The sequence below is a fragment of the Stomoxys calcitrans genome, chromosome 4, assembly GCF_963082655.1.
Source record: "Stomoxys calcitrans chromosome 4, idStoCalc2.1, whole genome shotgun sequence".
Taxonomy (NCBI): domain Eukaryota; kingdom Metazoa; phylum Arthropoda; class Insecta; order Diptera; family Muscidae; genus Stomoxys; species Stomoxys calcitrans.
Window position 1 is genome coordinate 1,807,160 of NC_081555.1, and position 17,740 is coordinate 1,824,899.

Genomic DNA, 17,740 nt, shown 5'->3' on the forward strand with positions numbered 1-17,740 from the left:
ACTTCATCATTTTTTTAAGATCAGGGTTATTTTTAAATGTCGGGGTACATAGAACAATCAAAAATTTTACTCTAAAAATCTGTTCTATTCTATTTGGAACACTTTTAACCAACGTCATACAAGACAAATCTTTAAATGACCTGATTTTTTTCTTGTGTGGTTTCTTAGAAAATATTCATATACTACTTGCATTCAACCAATTATAAAGCGAATCCTTGGCAAGTTGATGGGGGGGAATTCTTTTGCCGGCGTTCTCAGCGAGTAGTAATTAAAAATAAAATGTACAACTTATGATACTTATGCAACAAGAAAAAGAACACAAGAAGAACATAATGGTAAAGTTGATAATCTTTTCATGTGAATGCATAATTAAAATTTATTAAAATAAAACTTGTGCCACACTCGTCCTCCAATGGAGAAAAAGTGCAACGCCAGCACAGGAGTAAAGGAGCAGTAGCAATAGCTGCCACGACCCAACAACTTTATAAGAAACGATGGGGGGGCAAAAAAGGTTATTTAAATTCAAAAAGTACATGGGTGGATGGAGAGATGGTAAAGCTTATGAGCCTCGTTGCACCCACAGCCCTACAGAAGATTTTAGCTCGTTAGTGATGAAACATTTTGCTCATTTCTCTTGTATTTCTATGTGAAAACAAGGCATGGAAATGCGAACAAAACACAAAATGTACACAAATCTTGCATAGATTTACATAAATATGTGTATTTTATCTATTTTTGTTGCCGCTGTTGTCGTCGTCGTCGTTGTTGTTAACAAATAGCGAAATATGATGAAGGCATAATGAGAGGACGCGATTTCTGAAATTTCGTTGCATACTAAGGTATGTGTCAAGATGCACTTTTAATTCACAAGAATTTGCTTTTACCTGAAATTCCGTTTGAATAATCACTTTGGCTTTTTGTTCTGAAAAGATAATGAGGTGGTGTATGTGGGAGATCGTCACATGATGTTTCAATAAGGCTTTCTTGGAATTTGTTTGAACGGTTTAAGGGTTCATGTACACTTGTAAGAATTTTTCATTTGCTCTAGACTTTCCACTAACAAAGATTGAGTGGGTTCATAAAACTAGAACTAGAAGCGAGCTCGGAATACAAATGCGGAGGGCGTTGATTCGATTTCCACTGTAAGCTTTGTGGAAATCGCTATCACAATGGATAAAATTTATATGAGTGTGTCCGATTTTAGACCATCACTATAACCTAATCTACGAAATCGAATTCTTGTATAAACTTCAATTGGGAATTTTTTTTAAACTTCATCATATCATAATGGCAAGCTCTACTAACTGATTTCGCAAAACAATTCCACTGTGCAGAAATTCTTTACCTCTTTGTTTTTTGTATTCATGTATGAACTGCAATAGGTTAGTCTTTTTGATTCGTGTATACTCTTATTATGTTGTAATTAAAAATAATGATAACATTTACAAAAGGTGATAAGAAACCCCGTTGGTTTTTTTTTATGAAAAGAACACTTCTCTAAACTTTTTTCATTATTATATTTTAAAGAAGTATTAATTCGAACGATATGCTTAACAGCCTTAAACAAAAATCCACGATTTCACATTTAGAGTTAACGAACCCAAAAGTTGCAATAGGTTCACATGACATAAATAGAAACAAAGGAAGCAAGCTGAGTACTAATAAAACGTACACCCCCAGAAAACATCAATCACGACGTGGACAAAGGTGTAGTGACATACAAATGTAAATCTATGCAAAAAAATTGTGGATAAAATTAAAAGACAAGATTGAACCACTATATACCACGGCCTCGACGCAATCCGAGTTAAAGACGTGGGCTATGAATGCGTATGCAACCCTGTGAAATAGCGAGACGGTTGGTAGGACAGCGAAAATCCTATGGGGGGATGCAGATCTGGAGAAGACGAGGCTATTACCGAAAGGAAGTAATAAGAAGGTCAGTATAGCTATTGCTATCATAACGGGACACGTAGTCCTAAGAGCTCACTTATGTAAAAACGGTGCGGCAAGTGATAGCATGTGTGCAGCATGCGGGGAAGATGATGAGACGTTGGAGCATTTCCTTTGTCATTGCCCGGCTTTCACGTCTAACAGATATCGGCATTCGAAATAGCCTTGTCTGTCCGTCCGTCTGTCGAAATCAAGATAGCAGTCGAACGCGTAAAGCTAGCCTCTTGAAATTTTGCACAGATACTTCATATTGAATATTGGCCACCGTAGCTCAGAGGTTATCATGTCCGCCTATGACGCTAAACGCCTCGGTTCGAATCCTGGCGAGACCATCAGAAAAAATTTTCAGTGGTGGTTTTCCCCTCCTAATGCTGGCAACATTTGTGAGGTACTATGCCATGTTAAACTTCTCTCCAAAGAGGTGTCGCACTGCGGCACGCCGTTCGGACTCGGCTATAAAAAGGAGGCCCCTTATCATTGAGCTTAAAAACTTGAATCGGACTGCACTCATTGATATGTGAGAAGTTTGCCCCTGTTCCTGAATGGAATATTCATGGGCAAAATTTGCAATTTTACTTAATATTGATTTAGGTCGTTGGGAATTGCAAATCGGCCATTTTGTTTCAGATTTGGATAGGGCTCGCATATAAACCGTTCTCCCGATTTGACTTCTTGAGCCCCTGGAAGCCGCAATTTTTTCCGAATTGGCTGAAATTTTGCACGTTTTGTTCTGTTATGACCTCCAGCAGCTGTGCCAAATACGGTCCAAATCGATATATAAGCTGGCATAGCTCCCTTATAAACCGATCTCCCGATTTGATTTTTGAGCACCTGTAAGCCGAAATTTTCATCTGATTTGGCTGAAATTGAGCATGTAGTGTTTTGTCATGACTTCCAATAACTGTGCCAAGTACGATCCAAATCGGTGTATAACCTGATATAGCTCCCATATAAACCGATCTCTCGATTTGACTTCTTGAGCCCCTGAAAGCCTCAAATTTTGTCTGATTTGGCTGAAATGTTGCACATAGTATTCTGTTATGACTTCCAACAGCTGTGCTAAATGCGCTCCAAATCGGTATATAACCTGATATAGCTCCCATATAAACCGATCTCCCGATTTGACTTCTTGAGCTCTTGAGCCCCTGGAAATTGCAATTTTTGTCCGATTTGATTGAAATTTTGCGCATAGTGTTTTGTTATGACTTCCAAAAACTGCGTTAATTAAGTACCAAATCGGTCTATAACCTGATATAGCCCCATATAAACTGATCTCGCGATTTGACTTCTTGAGCCCCGGGAAGCCTCAATTTTTGTCTGATTTGGCTGACATTTGTGTTCTGTTAGGACTTCCAGCAACTGTGTCAAGTACGCTCCAAATCGGTTCATAACCTGACATAGCTCCCATATAAACCGATCTCCCGATTTCACTTCTTGAGCCCTTACAAGCCGCAATTTTTGTCCGATTTGACTGAATTTTCCATGAGGTGTTCTGTTATAACTTTCAACAACTGTGCCAAATACGGTCCAAATGAGTCTATAACCTGATATAACTACCATATAAACCGATCTCCCGATTTGACATCTTAAGCCCCTGAAAGCCGCCATTTTCGATCGATTTCGTTAAAATGTTGGCGATCGTTCCATTACGACTTCCAACAACTGTGCCAAGTATGGTCCAAAAAACCATAAAATTATGCACTGGCCATTTTAAGGAATTTAAAAGATCCATTCAACGGACCACAACTGCATGAAACATTATAGGTTTGGCTACTGTTATATCTGTTTTGCCTGTTTTTTGTTTGTTTTGCCTGTGTCTAGCGCCACATTTTGTTTTGACATTTTTCGCTTCAGGAATATAATTTCCATTCCTTTTAAGATTATATCCTATATCGTAGTGAAAACCACTACATCTATCTTGGTGAATTTCTTATTTTATCCTTATCTCTAGTTCATTTCATCGTAGTATGTAAAACCCCCACTATACGATAGGGGGCATACTAATTTTGTCATTCCGTTTGTAACACCTCGAAATATTCATCTAAGATTCCATAAAGTTTATACATTCTTAATCGTCATGACATTTTAAGTCGATCTAGTGATGTCCGTCAATCTGTCTGTCGAAAGCACGCTAACTTTCGAAGGCGCTTGAAATTTTGCAAGAGTAAATGGAATCCCATATAAATGGGCCAAATCGGTCCATGTTTTAATATAGCTGCATATAAACCGATCTCCGGATTTGACTTCTTGAGCTTCTGGAGGGCGCAATTCTTATCCTATTTGGCTGAAATAACTGTGCCAAATATGGTCTAAGCTTGTTTGAACTTTTGAGTGGAGCGGACGTTTATTCGACGTTTATTTCGTTGTAGGCGTAAATCCGTGCAAGACAAGTAGAGTGGCACCTGTATTCTTGGAAGGAGAGTATGTTCTAATTTGGGTTTTTAGGTGTTTTGCTTAAGTGGAAATTGAACTTCAAATCCAACTTTTTGGAAAGCGCACAAAAGTCAACTCTTGCCCTATACACCTTTAAGAGAGCTATTGGCAAAAGTTAGGGGGCATGAAAGCCAACTTCTGCCCTATACACCTGTAAGAGAGCTATTGGCAAAAGTTAGGGGGTTTAAATCGCGTGTCATGCACTGGGTATAGACCTATAATGCTATGTGGTTTTGTGGTCGGGTGGACGGCGCTTCAAAAGTCCACCTACTGTTTAATAGTCAACCGAATCCAAAGGATGGCTTCTTTGTGCATAACAGCCGCACTGAAGACGACACCATCTGATACACTTAATGCGAAACCTAACGCCTCCGGATATCTTGACTAGATAAATTGCTACGACCGTAGTTGTGAGGCTAATGGGGCTTTTCGTTTGGTCATACGCCGCCTACGGACACTGTGTTGTCCTTGGTACAATGTCCAATATCTCAGGCAGTGTGGATGGGACCCATAGACTTCTATATGGGTGGGCTTCGGGGAACTTGTAGTGGTCATATCGAGAAGGTTACCCGACCACTGCAGTGTGATATCTTTGCAATTAAAAAAGTGGTGGAATGGCTAAGATTTAATGTCATAACGACGATTGGTATAAAAATCTTTTCAGGCAGCCATTAAATTCCTGTAGAATGTATTTCTGAACTCAAAATCCGCTCTCGTCTGTAGCAGATCTCTCAACGAGATGGCTGAATAGTTAAAAATTCACTTGTTCTGGGTGCCGGGCCACAGAGTTATTCCAGAAAATTGTACAGTGGATGAGCTTACGAGACCAGGAACTATCTTACACATTCCAAGGAAACTTAAATTTGTGGGTATGCCTCTAGCGACATGTAAGCTAAGTTTTCAGGATCTGGCTCGAAGGGCAACGAATGATATATGGTTACAAAGCGAGTTGTGGGCATTGCAAAATTATGTGGCCTGATCTAGACTTGAAGAGGTCTACCGCTTTACTGTCGCTGGCTAAAACGTTCCTTTGGTCTCAGCCATTGCGTCCGTCATGACAAGTCACTGTCTGATCGGAAAACATACAGACAGACTGAAGGTTGCCAGCAACGACTTTTGCCGGAGCTGCGAGGACCTTGAGGAAGAAGAGACTATAGAACATCTGCTGTGTGTGTCCCGCATTGGCAGTCAGAAGCAGTTCCACTTCAGGTTCTCATTGCTTTGAGAAGTTGTCTGATTTAGCGAATGTGAAAATTCGCAAGTTGTTGAGCTTTTTAAAGCGATCTGGATGATTCAACGCTAGAAACCAGAAGGCATCTTCTGAGTCTGATGGCAGACTGTCATTTAAACCTAACCTAACCGTGGTCTAAATCAGTCTATAACCTGATATAGTTGCCATTTAAGCCGATCTCCCGATTTGACTTCTTGAACCTTTAGAGGGCGTAATTCATATCAAATTTGGCTGAAAATTTGCACATTTTGTTTTGGTATAACTTCCAACAACTCTGCCAAGTATGGTCTAAATCGGTTCATAACCTGATATGGCTGCCATATAAACCGATCTCCTTATTTGACTTTCTGAGCCTCTAGAGGGCGCATTTAATTCTCGATTTGTCTGTAATTTTGAAGTTGGTATTTTTCTATGGCTTTTAAGAGCCCTGAAAAGTGCGGTCCATATCAGTCAAAAACTTGTTACAGCTCATGTATATAAGAAGAAGTCATTGAAAATGAGATCCATTGAGGAGGGTATACAAGATTCGGCCCGGTCAAACTTAGCACATTTTTACTTATTTATATATTTGTGGGGAATTGTTGACAAAGTTTTAAGCTTAAATGACTTTAGATAACCTTGGTGCCTGAGCATCCCATGAATACAGTTAGCAATATATAATTTTAACAGGGGATTAACTCCCTAAAACTGTTTGCTGTTTTTGTCTATATTTTATAGGCAAGTTGTTAGCTTTAATTTTTTGAAGTTTTGCATGTTTTTCTCAACGAATTCCAGCTACCTCTGCTGTAAAAATCATATCATGACTCCTTTGTGCACTTTTTTATCACAACATCATTCAAGGATTTGCATAACAATCGAATGTTATCTGATGGACAATATCCTTTCAACTGTATATTGTCTATTATTCACCATTCTGTATAACAATTACTAGCATTCACAGCTAATTAAACTTCAAAAAAAAAATTGTTATTTATTCCAGCTCTACTTCTCCCTCGCTGCACAACAACCCCAATACAAATTCCCATCATAATTCAACAGAAATTTGTCAAACTCGTTATTCTGAGCAAGGGCGCAAAAATTCCCACTCCTGCCGCCACTAAATCACTTGTTGTAGTTGATTATTTAGATTTTAGGTCCGAGATTAGCATGAAATCCATTAAACTTTTGCTGGCGGTGATGTAAAAATAAAAACCGAACCCAAAATGATTATGATTCAGACTCTTCTCATTCAGCACGACTGTGGTTCGACCTTTGTTATGATGGTGGTGGTGGTGGTGGTGGTAGTTTCGAAAATTCGTACAAATTGGCGGATTTCTCCTTTTTGTAGCCCGTTGTTATTCTTGTTGTTGAAAAGTCAACAACTTCCCTTTTATTTGACACTTGGGCTGGCTTCTGCCCTATGCCGAAGTGTTTGCGTTACATTTGCCAAGTGGCATTTTGTTATTGTTGTGTGACACAATTTAAATAATTTGCGGTTGCAAACATCATGAATCGCTTGTTGCCCTTGAGTTGTGGTGGCAGTTTTCAATTATCCGAAATGATACACCCTCATCTTGGGCTCGCTACTGTTACCCACCGCACTTGTTTGGCCTTTCATGTTGGCACTCTGTTGTGATTATTGCTAATTTGTGTGATTTCCATTTCATTTACTTTGCATAATATGTCCTAATTACAGATAAAGCAACAAATAATTGTTAAATTGTAGATGGAAATCAACAAATGATAACAGCCCTTTATTCTCTAAAGGACATCAAGCCATGTCGAATGATTTCCAAACATTGGGAGTTCTCAAATATTACTATAGTGATTTTTGTTTGTCGGGGGATATAATCTATGTGAAATCTATGCCTGTGGGTAAAATGCTTATAATTTTTTATTGGTTTGAAAAACAGATTCTGCGAGGGTGGATCTATAAGTACCTTAGTTGGAAAACAGGTGGCTTTGCCGGAGGATGTTGGTATTACCTTTATGTACTGTCTCATTTTCTTATCATGTAACAGTAAATAAGATTAGTTTTCATGGGCAACGTAGTTTACGCGAAGATCTGTTTAGTGGCCCATTGTCATACCCCGGTGAGTCCCCAGAGACGAGAGAAAAAGAGGGGAAAGAGCAAACACCTATTCAATACTACTAGGGTGGATCTACGCACAAGGGCCAAAAAACACTCACTAAACTTTTTTTTTTTACCAATTTAAAACAATATTTTGAGCATTTCGTTAAAACCGGAGGCTCGATTTTAACTTAAGACGCAAGATTACTGTGCAAAAACTCTTAGAACGATCGGCCCTAACATCCACATGCCTGTGTATCCCTCGGAGGAGGACTGGCACCCACGTAAGTGTTCATTTTGTGTGTATGCCAACCAGTAACTCTGAAAGTCCACAAACAAATATCAGCATGAAGGTTGTTATCTTGTCGATAGTGTCTGGACTTGCCCGGACTTGGTCTGAGAAGACCTATCAGAGATGCGTTTGCATCGCCTCCATGAGCTAGGAGTTAAATCTAAAATTCTATACATTCCGCCAAAGACTTCGACTTAACCGTATTCAAGACCACGACCGCTGCCATACCGTTAACATTAACTATGAGTTTAGAGGATGGTAGGTCAATTCCGAGAATTTTGATAGCTGTTATCGTCATTGCACAGATCTTATTCTAAAAGATCGAAAACATGCCAACAGTCTCAACGACATCAATTATATCGGAGTAGGCTCTTAATCCGGTCCCTGTCTCCAACTTGGAGCCATCGGTGAAGTCACGTTGCCACAGACCCAAAGCTGGCCAGAGATTACCACCTCCACACGCAATTATGCAATATCCATTCTTTCTTTTCTGTTTTAACTTCTCCGAATTTTACTTGTCCGAGCAGTTGTTATGATCAATCCCGGATCATACGCCTGTACTGAATGTTTCGGGCAGATACGCTCATCATCGGTCAAATGTACCATATGCAATGGCTTTTCCACTATAAAAGGAGTATCAATTGTTCGGAACTTCCTAGAGCTAGAGCTTGTCTAGATCAGCGACAAAATTACCACATCACCACCTCACATCAATAACAGAGTGCAGAGACACCAGGATAAGACAACTCACCCGAAGCCCCAACAACAGTCCCCGCCGGCACCCGTGCGAAAAGGATATAACATCTGCTCAGTCAGTCTGTCACAGTCACATCCGCTCAACGTCAGCAAAGTGAAATTGATGTAACCGATGGAGCCACATTAGGAAAGACAATAATTGTTCAGGCCTCAACAGCAAGAATGACTAGCATAGACAGTGAAAGGCCTCCTGCTGATCGAATCAGACAGCTCTAGCTTAGTTACCCTCACCACTATCTCTAAGTTAAACTAAGTGACGTGCGACTTCAAAATCAGCAGTCACCCAGCCCACGCGTCGGGTATATCAACCGCAGGCAACAAACATCTAGCCTGCATTACACCTACCAACCTCCTCGCCATTTACATTTAACCGCATCGAGAAGACAACGGTTTGCCACCGGGTTGGTACCGGGTGAATGTAGTCCTTGGAGAGCGACCGCCTCCCATTGCACCTGAAGAAATTGACCTCCCCGGCAAACCAGAGTAGTTCTGGCTCAATTACGTTCCGGCAGATGCAGCCCCTTAAACTTCTGCAGAGCAAGGATTTATGCCGACGTGCAAGATGTATGTCCCGATTGTAATCAAGGACCACATGATACACGTCACCTGTTTAACTGCCCAGCCAGACCCACTCGACTCAAACCCAGATCTCCTTTGGAACTTAGTCGTTTCAACATTGTCAGGAGTTGTTGTCCATACAATCAAATTTGCTGCCGGGGTAAAGCATTCCTTAAATTTCTGATGATTTTGAACATCGTCTATGTGAATATTAGCCGCTACACTATACACGTATCTAATGTCCGCATTAGATATTAAGAAGAATAACAAACTGCAAGAGAGTGAGTGGATAAGAAAGCTCTGCTACTGCCTTCCTCGCTCGGACTTGTAACTTTAGAGATGATCCATAGGAGATGGTCCTTACTGCCATTTCCCTCGCCAAAGATCTGTAGAAATGTTTTGTTCATTGTGTTTCTTGAACTCTGGCTGACTTTTGAATGGCCAACTCACTTTAACAATTTTCTCGTACTTTTACCTTGACTAATAGGCCTTGCATTAACAGTTACCTCTCTAATTTGTCTGCAGTGAAATGGCCTATTCCTTTTGACTGCACTCTAAACCATTCCAATCATCCCAATTAATTTTTATAACGGCGTAGGATAGAGAAGCGAAATGCAAGAAGAGAGAAAACAGCCAACTTCAATGAAAATATTAATGGGCAGAAATGCAAAATAACAATCTTCTGCTGCACTACTTGAGCTCTATTGCGATTAACAAATTATTTCATCCGTTAACAAAAATAAATCTGCTGTGCAACAAAAACGAGTTATGTAACGAAAAAAAATCTATAGACACTTCAAAGCCCTACTGCTGCATTGAAAGGAAGGAAAAAACGAAAACTGCATGTGAATGATTCCCCACAATTTGCACAACCACAAAACACTTGAAAAATGTTGAGGAATAATCTGTGAAAGTCAAAACCGCCCATCCCGTTCCTAACATACGATTCCACCGACAATCAACAATACACACACTCAGACAAAATTGAAAGGATAATGGGCGTTGTGTTTAGAGGGGAGAAAGACGTGGTTGTTTTGGGGCAAATGGTTCCGAGCTTTTGGGGAGAGAGTGTGAGATAAGAAGAGGCCAAACAAAATGGAAGTCAAAAAATGTAGCCAACCGGAAAACAAGCAACAACGTTGGAAATTAAAAGGATACTGAATACAGTTCGCACTAAAAAAAGTCTACTACAGTGTTGCCACATGGTTTCTATCCACCAAGTGGATAAACTGTAAATTGAATTAAAATGTCCAAATATTAAAATTTGTTTCTATATATGAAAGTTGAATTGCAATAAAAGATCGGTCTATATGGCAGCTATCTAAATATAGTCCGATCTGAACCATATTTCCGTGAAATGTCGGGAGGCTTAAAACTACTCACTGTTTAAAATTGCAGCGAAATCGGGATAAAAAATAAAACATTTATGGGCATTAGACCCTTTATCACAATTTTTGAAGGCTGTAGAGTGATTACAACAGACGGACGGACAGACACACGGATATCGTTAAATCGTCTTAGAATTTTACGATGATCCGGAAACTAGGTCGGTGTAAGGTCGGAGATTAATAAAGGGTGATTTTTTTGAGGTTAGGATTTTCATGCATTAGTATTTGACAGATCACGTGGGATTTCAGACATGGTGTCAAAGAGAAAGATGCTCAGTATGCTTTGACATTTCATCATGAATAGACTTACTAACGAGCAACGCTTGCAAATCATTGAATTTTATTACCAAAATCAGTGTTCGGTTCGAAATGTGTTCAAATTTTGACAAATTTTGTTCAGCGATGAGGCTCATTTCTGGTTGAATGGCTACGTAAATAAGCAAAATTGCCGCATTTGGAGTGAAGAGCAACCAGAAGCCGTTCAAGAACTGCCCATGCATCCCGAAAAATGCACTGTTTGGTGTGGTTTGTACGCTGGTGGAATCATTGGACCGTATTTTTTCAAATATGCTGTTGGACGCAACGTTACGGTGAATTAACACATTTCGAACCGAACACTGATTTTGGTAATAAAATTCAATGATTTGCAAGCGTTGCTCGTTAGTAAGTCTATTCATGATGAAATGTCAAAGCATACTGAGCATCTTTCTCTTTGACACCATGTCTGAAATCCCACGTGATCTGTCAAATACTAATGCATGAAAATCCTAACCTCAAAAAAATCACCCTTTATTACGATGTGACGGAATGTCAAAATGGGTATAAAAATACTGACAATGGGACAGTGTTCCACAGGAATATAAATACGTTTCTCTTAGCTTTGCTAGATTAGGTCTTCCTCCATTGTATGCCCCTAGGTGTATGAAGGTGGCCGTCTTATATTTTGTGTTCATTCTGTTGTTGTAGCTACATTTGTATGTGGAGGAAGCAATCCTTGTCAAGCTTCATAGGTGAGTAAGCTCAATCCGGTCCACAGGACCGATCGCCTCGTAAACGTTAAGGTCATTGGCTATTTAAAGGCGCCAATAACTCGGTTTCTCATTTCGAATATCAGGAGCACTCAGTGTTTAACCAAGAGCTTGTGCCGCCCAGGATCTCTCTCTCTCCACTCGATATCGCTGATTGTTCGCGACTATAATTGCAGCCTCTCCGTATACAAAGCATTCCACTATCCGCAACCTGTGGACGCCCCCGGTAGCTATCAGCTGAGCTTAAAGTGATGGCAATGAAACCATTAAGATCGTAGGGCAGAGTTCCATCCCGTGTGGTGCTCATAGTCATTCGATGCCGGGGTGTGTATTTTGTACAATAGTTGCTGAAGAGCGTTCTCTTATCCTTCCTAATACCTCTTATTTTACACCTTTTCTTCTCTTAATTTGGCGATCGGTAAGCCAGCATAGAAACATTGCCTTACTCGGCTTCTTGAGTATGTCCTTGAAGGGCCTTGCCCTGTTAGGTATTAGTATTTTACACGCGGCATCAATACTCGTGTCAGGTATGTGGTCGAAAACTTGCGTCTTCAAGGTGAACAGGATTTCAAACCGACTGACTGACATCAATTCGAGCTATTCCCATTTTCAATCTATTTCCCCATATTTGTCCATCGTAGTTCACCCTACTGTCGAGAAAACCATTTTCCTTACCATGTAATTTGGCTATCCAAGTTAAATAATTTAAAGATAAGAAAAATATGGTAGCTCTATTTTGAGGGGGTTCGCGATATTTTCAGTTACTTCGTTACGTCGTTTATGAATGCAGTGATGATACACTGAAAAAATTATTTGTATCGCATAAAGGACATTTCAACAAGTAAACTCCTTTTGTGAAAACGTTTAGACTCTTTTTACGATAAAAGTAAGTGTTTTTTGTTATAAATTCTTGGAAGAATTTGTGACAAATATAAAGTTTTTTTTACCTTGACATTACCATTCATTCTTGATATACATATTAAACATGTGTTTCGGGATTACAACTAGTTTTTCTTCATTTAAAAATTAATTTAACGTCATAATATTTCGTAAAGTCGTATAATATTTTTAATTTTCAAACTCAATATTGTACTAATTTTAATCAGATTTCAGTTGGTAATTCAAACTCTTTGAGATTTTTTTTGGATTTATTTCGATATTATGATCAGTGTTGTCTTGCTTGGTAGGTTCCTACCAAAATTGGTAGGTTTTTATTCTCTTGGTGGGTCGGTAGGCTGATCCCAATTTTTGGTAGGTTTTTCCAACATATATTGTAAATACCAAGTTAATTACCACAAAAATCGCCGGGGATGACTCAAAATCAATTCACTTGCTGCCGTTTCTGTGTATTCGTTACGAGTGCAGGATTAAGTCAAGGATAGCGATGGACCAAGGGGGTTAAAAGGGCCTCATTGCTTCGAATTTCAAAAAAGGGCGTAAGTTTTAATATTGACCTTGACTTCGTAAATTATGGTTAGGAAATGCGTGCGCTCAATGCCTTCAATCAGGCAAACAGGGCTATGTGGCAGCAGCATACAAATATGGTGAAATCTGGTCTATACTCAAAAGTTGAGGGCTACATGCATCTCTCTGTAACAGCGAAAATGGGAAGTAAAAGCCCAATTCTATTCTCAAACACTTAAATCGGAAGATCGCTTATCCAAATTCGGTACGGTTGTTCATTGAAATCGGGGCAAAAATACGACTTTATGAACTCAAAATTTCTTATCGGGATATCGGCATAAGAGGTGCTATAAGAATATATAGGCCGTCTTTGAACTAAAGGCTGTAGAGTGATTTCAACAAACAGACAGACGGACAATGCTAGATCCTATATATGACGACGATCTAGTACCTTTAAGCCTTAAAAATGTATAATTTGATGTGTTCCAAATGGAATGCGAAATGGCCAACTCTTCGGTGGTGGGTATAAAAAATATACCCTATTTTTGGCTTGCAGAACATTTGGCAGGATTTGGCCAGGTTTGGTAGAATTTTTCCTAAATTTTGTTAGGAAGTAATTTTCTTGAGGGAAAAACTGGTTATGATACACAATTATATTAAAAGCCTTGAATTTTCGCATAACTCCATTATATTTTTGTACCATGATCTGCTCTATTCGTAATGCTATAAATAAAACAAAAAAATTCTTATGGGTGTTTTTGTTTTCGCACATTTAAATACCTACTTTGGGATGGATATTTCTTTATCGCTTAGGTTAGGTTAGGTTGAAAAGATGGTGCAGATATTAATCTGCGTCATGGCACTATAGACATACACCTAAGCCAGCAATCGGCTTTTTGTGTGCTCTAAAAAAAAAGAACATTTTAAGTTAGGAATTTCGTGCTACTTACAAAATCCTAAATTGTTTTCCATGCCACTCTCCTTAGTTGGTTCATGTCTGGTATAGTGTTACTGTTAGACGCGATAGCCGGGCAATGACAAAGGAAATGATCCAACGTTTCATCATCTTCCCCACACATGCTATCACTCGCCGCACCGATTTTACATAAGTGAGCTCGTAGTCTTTTGTGTCCCGTTATGATACCAAAATCTATATTGACCTCCTTCTTGCTTCCTTTCAGTAATAGCCTCGTCTTCTCACGATCTGCATCCCCTCATAGGATTTTCGCCGTCCTACGGACCGTTTCGCTGTTCCACAATGTTGCATGCGCATTCGTCGCCCACTCACTGCCACTTCACCTACAAATCGTCTGCCCTTTCATTTCTCCTTACTCCATAATGGCCCGGCACCCAAACGATGGTTTTTTCCATCCTCAGAGAAGGCGTTAATCTCCCTCCTACACTGCAAGACTGTTCGTAACCTTACCGTCCTGGTTGTTATTGTCCTTAGGGCTATTTTATTGTCGGTAAAGATGTTCACACTGACGTCTTCGCGTTAGCACCACACCACTTCATGCATTCCGTGATCGCGCTGATCTCCGCTTGCAGTACCTTATTATGGTAAGGCAGTCTAAAACAGATCTCAGTCACTAGGTTCTCAATGTAAACCCCCAGGCACACTCTGTCGTCTAGATTATATCCATCCGTGTAACATGATCTTCCAGATGGCAATTCTAGAGTTCCGTCAATCCAAGTCCTCGTGAACTGGCATATTTCATTCTTCTCTTGTTTAACTTTGAGACCTCTGAGTCTAGCCCAGTCATATGCCATATGCAAGACCCTTTCTGCCCTTCCGCGTAGCTCGTTCGGATCCTTATCCCTTAGAAGTATTATAACATCGTTTGCTTAGCAGATCACTCCTCAGTCAGCATCCGTAATAGGTCATTTATGGTGGTCATCCATAGGAGTGGCGAAAAAATGCCCCCCTGTGGCGTGCCCTGTCCCACTTTCTCCCTTATATTTATGCCATGGGACACACAATTTATCCACCTGTTCCTTGGTTTATCCAGTCTCTAAGGCCCGGGTGCACACAGTACTGGTCTAAGGATTGGATCAGAGTGTCGGTCCGCACATTGTTAAAAGCCCCCTCGATGTCAATGCATACCACCAGTGTGTACGTTTTGGCATCGAAGGATTCTTCTATTTTATGCACATCCTCATGCAGGGCAGTCTCCACCGACCTTCCCTTGACATAGGCATGGTGTTTGCATTTGAGCAGTTAGCTGGATGTCCTACTCTTCATCATGGTGTCCACAATTCGTTCCATGGTTTTGAGTAGAAAGGCTTATGGGTCTGTAGGCCTTTGGTGTCGCATAACTTGCCTTGCCGGTTCAGAGCGGTCTATATTTGGATAAAGCTGTCAAAGAGGCCAATATTAAACCAAAATTGAGCATTGACTTTATTTATTAGATTACTCAATGTCCGGACCATACTTGGATATAGCTGCTATGGGTGTATAAATAATGCATTTTTTACCAGATTATGACGAAAGGTTGTTAACATAACTATCCGCGGTGGTGGGTTCCAAAGTTCGGCCCGCCCGAACTTAATTCCTTTTTATTTGTTTTAAGTTACCTACGTTCTATAATGCTGCATTTAATGCTAATGTATTGATATATTGAAGCGAAATGTTACACAGTTACAATAAAAGAAAAACTTCGTAATAAAAAAAAAAAAAAAAATGTCTCATATTTTTTAATTTTTTTTTGTGTGTAGGTAGGAACTGATATTTCCCCCTATAATATTGGTAGGCCACACAACTACGAAGGTTTTTGCCAACTCTGTTAAAAATAAAAAAGAAGTATCCTGTGGATGGTTGGTTGTCATGTCATGGCTCAAGTGAAAGCAAATTTTTCTCATTTAAGCGTTTAATATAAATGCAATGAATAAGCAATGACGGTGATAACGATACAAAAAACTATATGAATAGAATGCAAAAGCAGATGAGAATTTGCATTTTTACGCTTCTTTCAAAAGTTTTTACAACGCTAATTAATGAGTACTTCTGCAAATAAACTATAAAGCACAAAAATAAATCGGAGCAAGGAAAAATGTATTCAAAACTAATGTTGAGTGTTACAAAATCATGAGTTTTTCCAAAAGAGCTTGGGAATTTTGCCATAAATGGTAAACTGCAGCCTATCTGCAGTAAATGCAAATTAATGAGCTTGAAAATACTGATAAAATCCATCAATTAATCGAAGAGATTGCTGGCTTAGAGCTTTAATGAAGTCGGTGCTATGTGAGGACATTTTCGTTTTTTTCGCTTTCGTTTGCCACAAACGATTTATGAATATGTCAGCAGACACAAAACGGTTTTAATTGAAGAAGTCACCCACCATTTCTAAATGTCAATTTGTGTACCATAAACTGTCACATTGAATGGCAAAAGTTCAGCCAAGCAGCAAAGGCAACAGACGCGGCGCATCATTTATGCCTCAGAGCGCAAATACAATCGACAACATTTTTCCAAACGGAATAAATAACAAAAAGGAATGACTTTTCCACCCGCGGCCATAACACTACAAACACATGCATACATGTACACTGGCAGGAGCAATTTCGTTTTAAATAATAAACGCCCGCCCTTTTTCCGGCTGTGTTGGTGACTGGCAGTTCTTCGGATCTCTCATTTAGCTTCACATGCAAAAATATTTCCAAGTACTTGAAAAAAAAGAAGCGTAATGTATGGAACACTGAACAAAAGTTAACATTACTGTGAGTTTGTGCTTTGCTACCTCTCCACACCCCCTCCTGCCGCCCGTAGCATTCACAAGTGGCAGGATAATAGTCAAAAGCATTATACTGTGGTTTGTCTCCCTCTGATGATCAAGAGCGGCACGTTACTTTGAATGGGAATCGCTATCGTTCAATGATAACAGAATATTTTTGGGCCCAATTGGTTGATATGGACTTAGAGGACATGTGGTTCCAACATATGGTTCACACAGCGAATGTCACCATCAGTTTTTTTGGAAACCATGTTATCTCACGAAATGGTCCAGTCTATTGGCCACTTCGATCGTGCGATTTGACTTCGCTAGACTATTTACTGTGGGGCTACCACTAGTCTATACCAAAAAGCAAGCGACGATTAAATATCCTCGCGAATATCGAACGCGAAATTGCATCAGTATCGGCTGATTTATGCTTGAAAACCGCCGAAAATTGAGTTCAGCGTCTGGACTTCTGTAAGCGTGTCCGTACAAAAGAAATTTAGTTCCATACATAATGGCATCGAACGCACTTTGAAAGAAATAAAATAAAATTTATTTATATCCACAACAGTTTTTGTTTTATTAAAAAAAAAACTTTTGTAGCGCTCTTATTAAAAAACTCGATATGTGGAAAACTTAATTTTTGCGAAATAAGGTAGAAATTGAAGCTTCTAGGGGGCACGGAAAACTTATCAGAGATCAGTTTATTTGGGAGCTATATTTGCACAATACCTACCATAGATGTTGCAAATACCTACCACTATGTGCAAAACTTTAGCCAAATCGGAAAGCAATTTATATGGAGGCTATATCAGTTCATAGACCGTATTTGGCATGCCTGTTTGAAGTCAGAATACTACATGCAAAGTTTCAGCCAAATCGGACAAAATTTTAACCTTTAAAAAAACAAAAATTTTTGCCCATGAACATT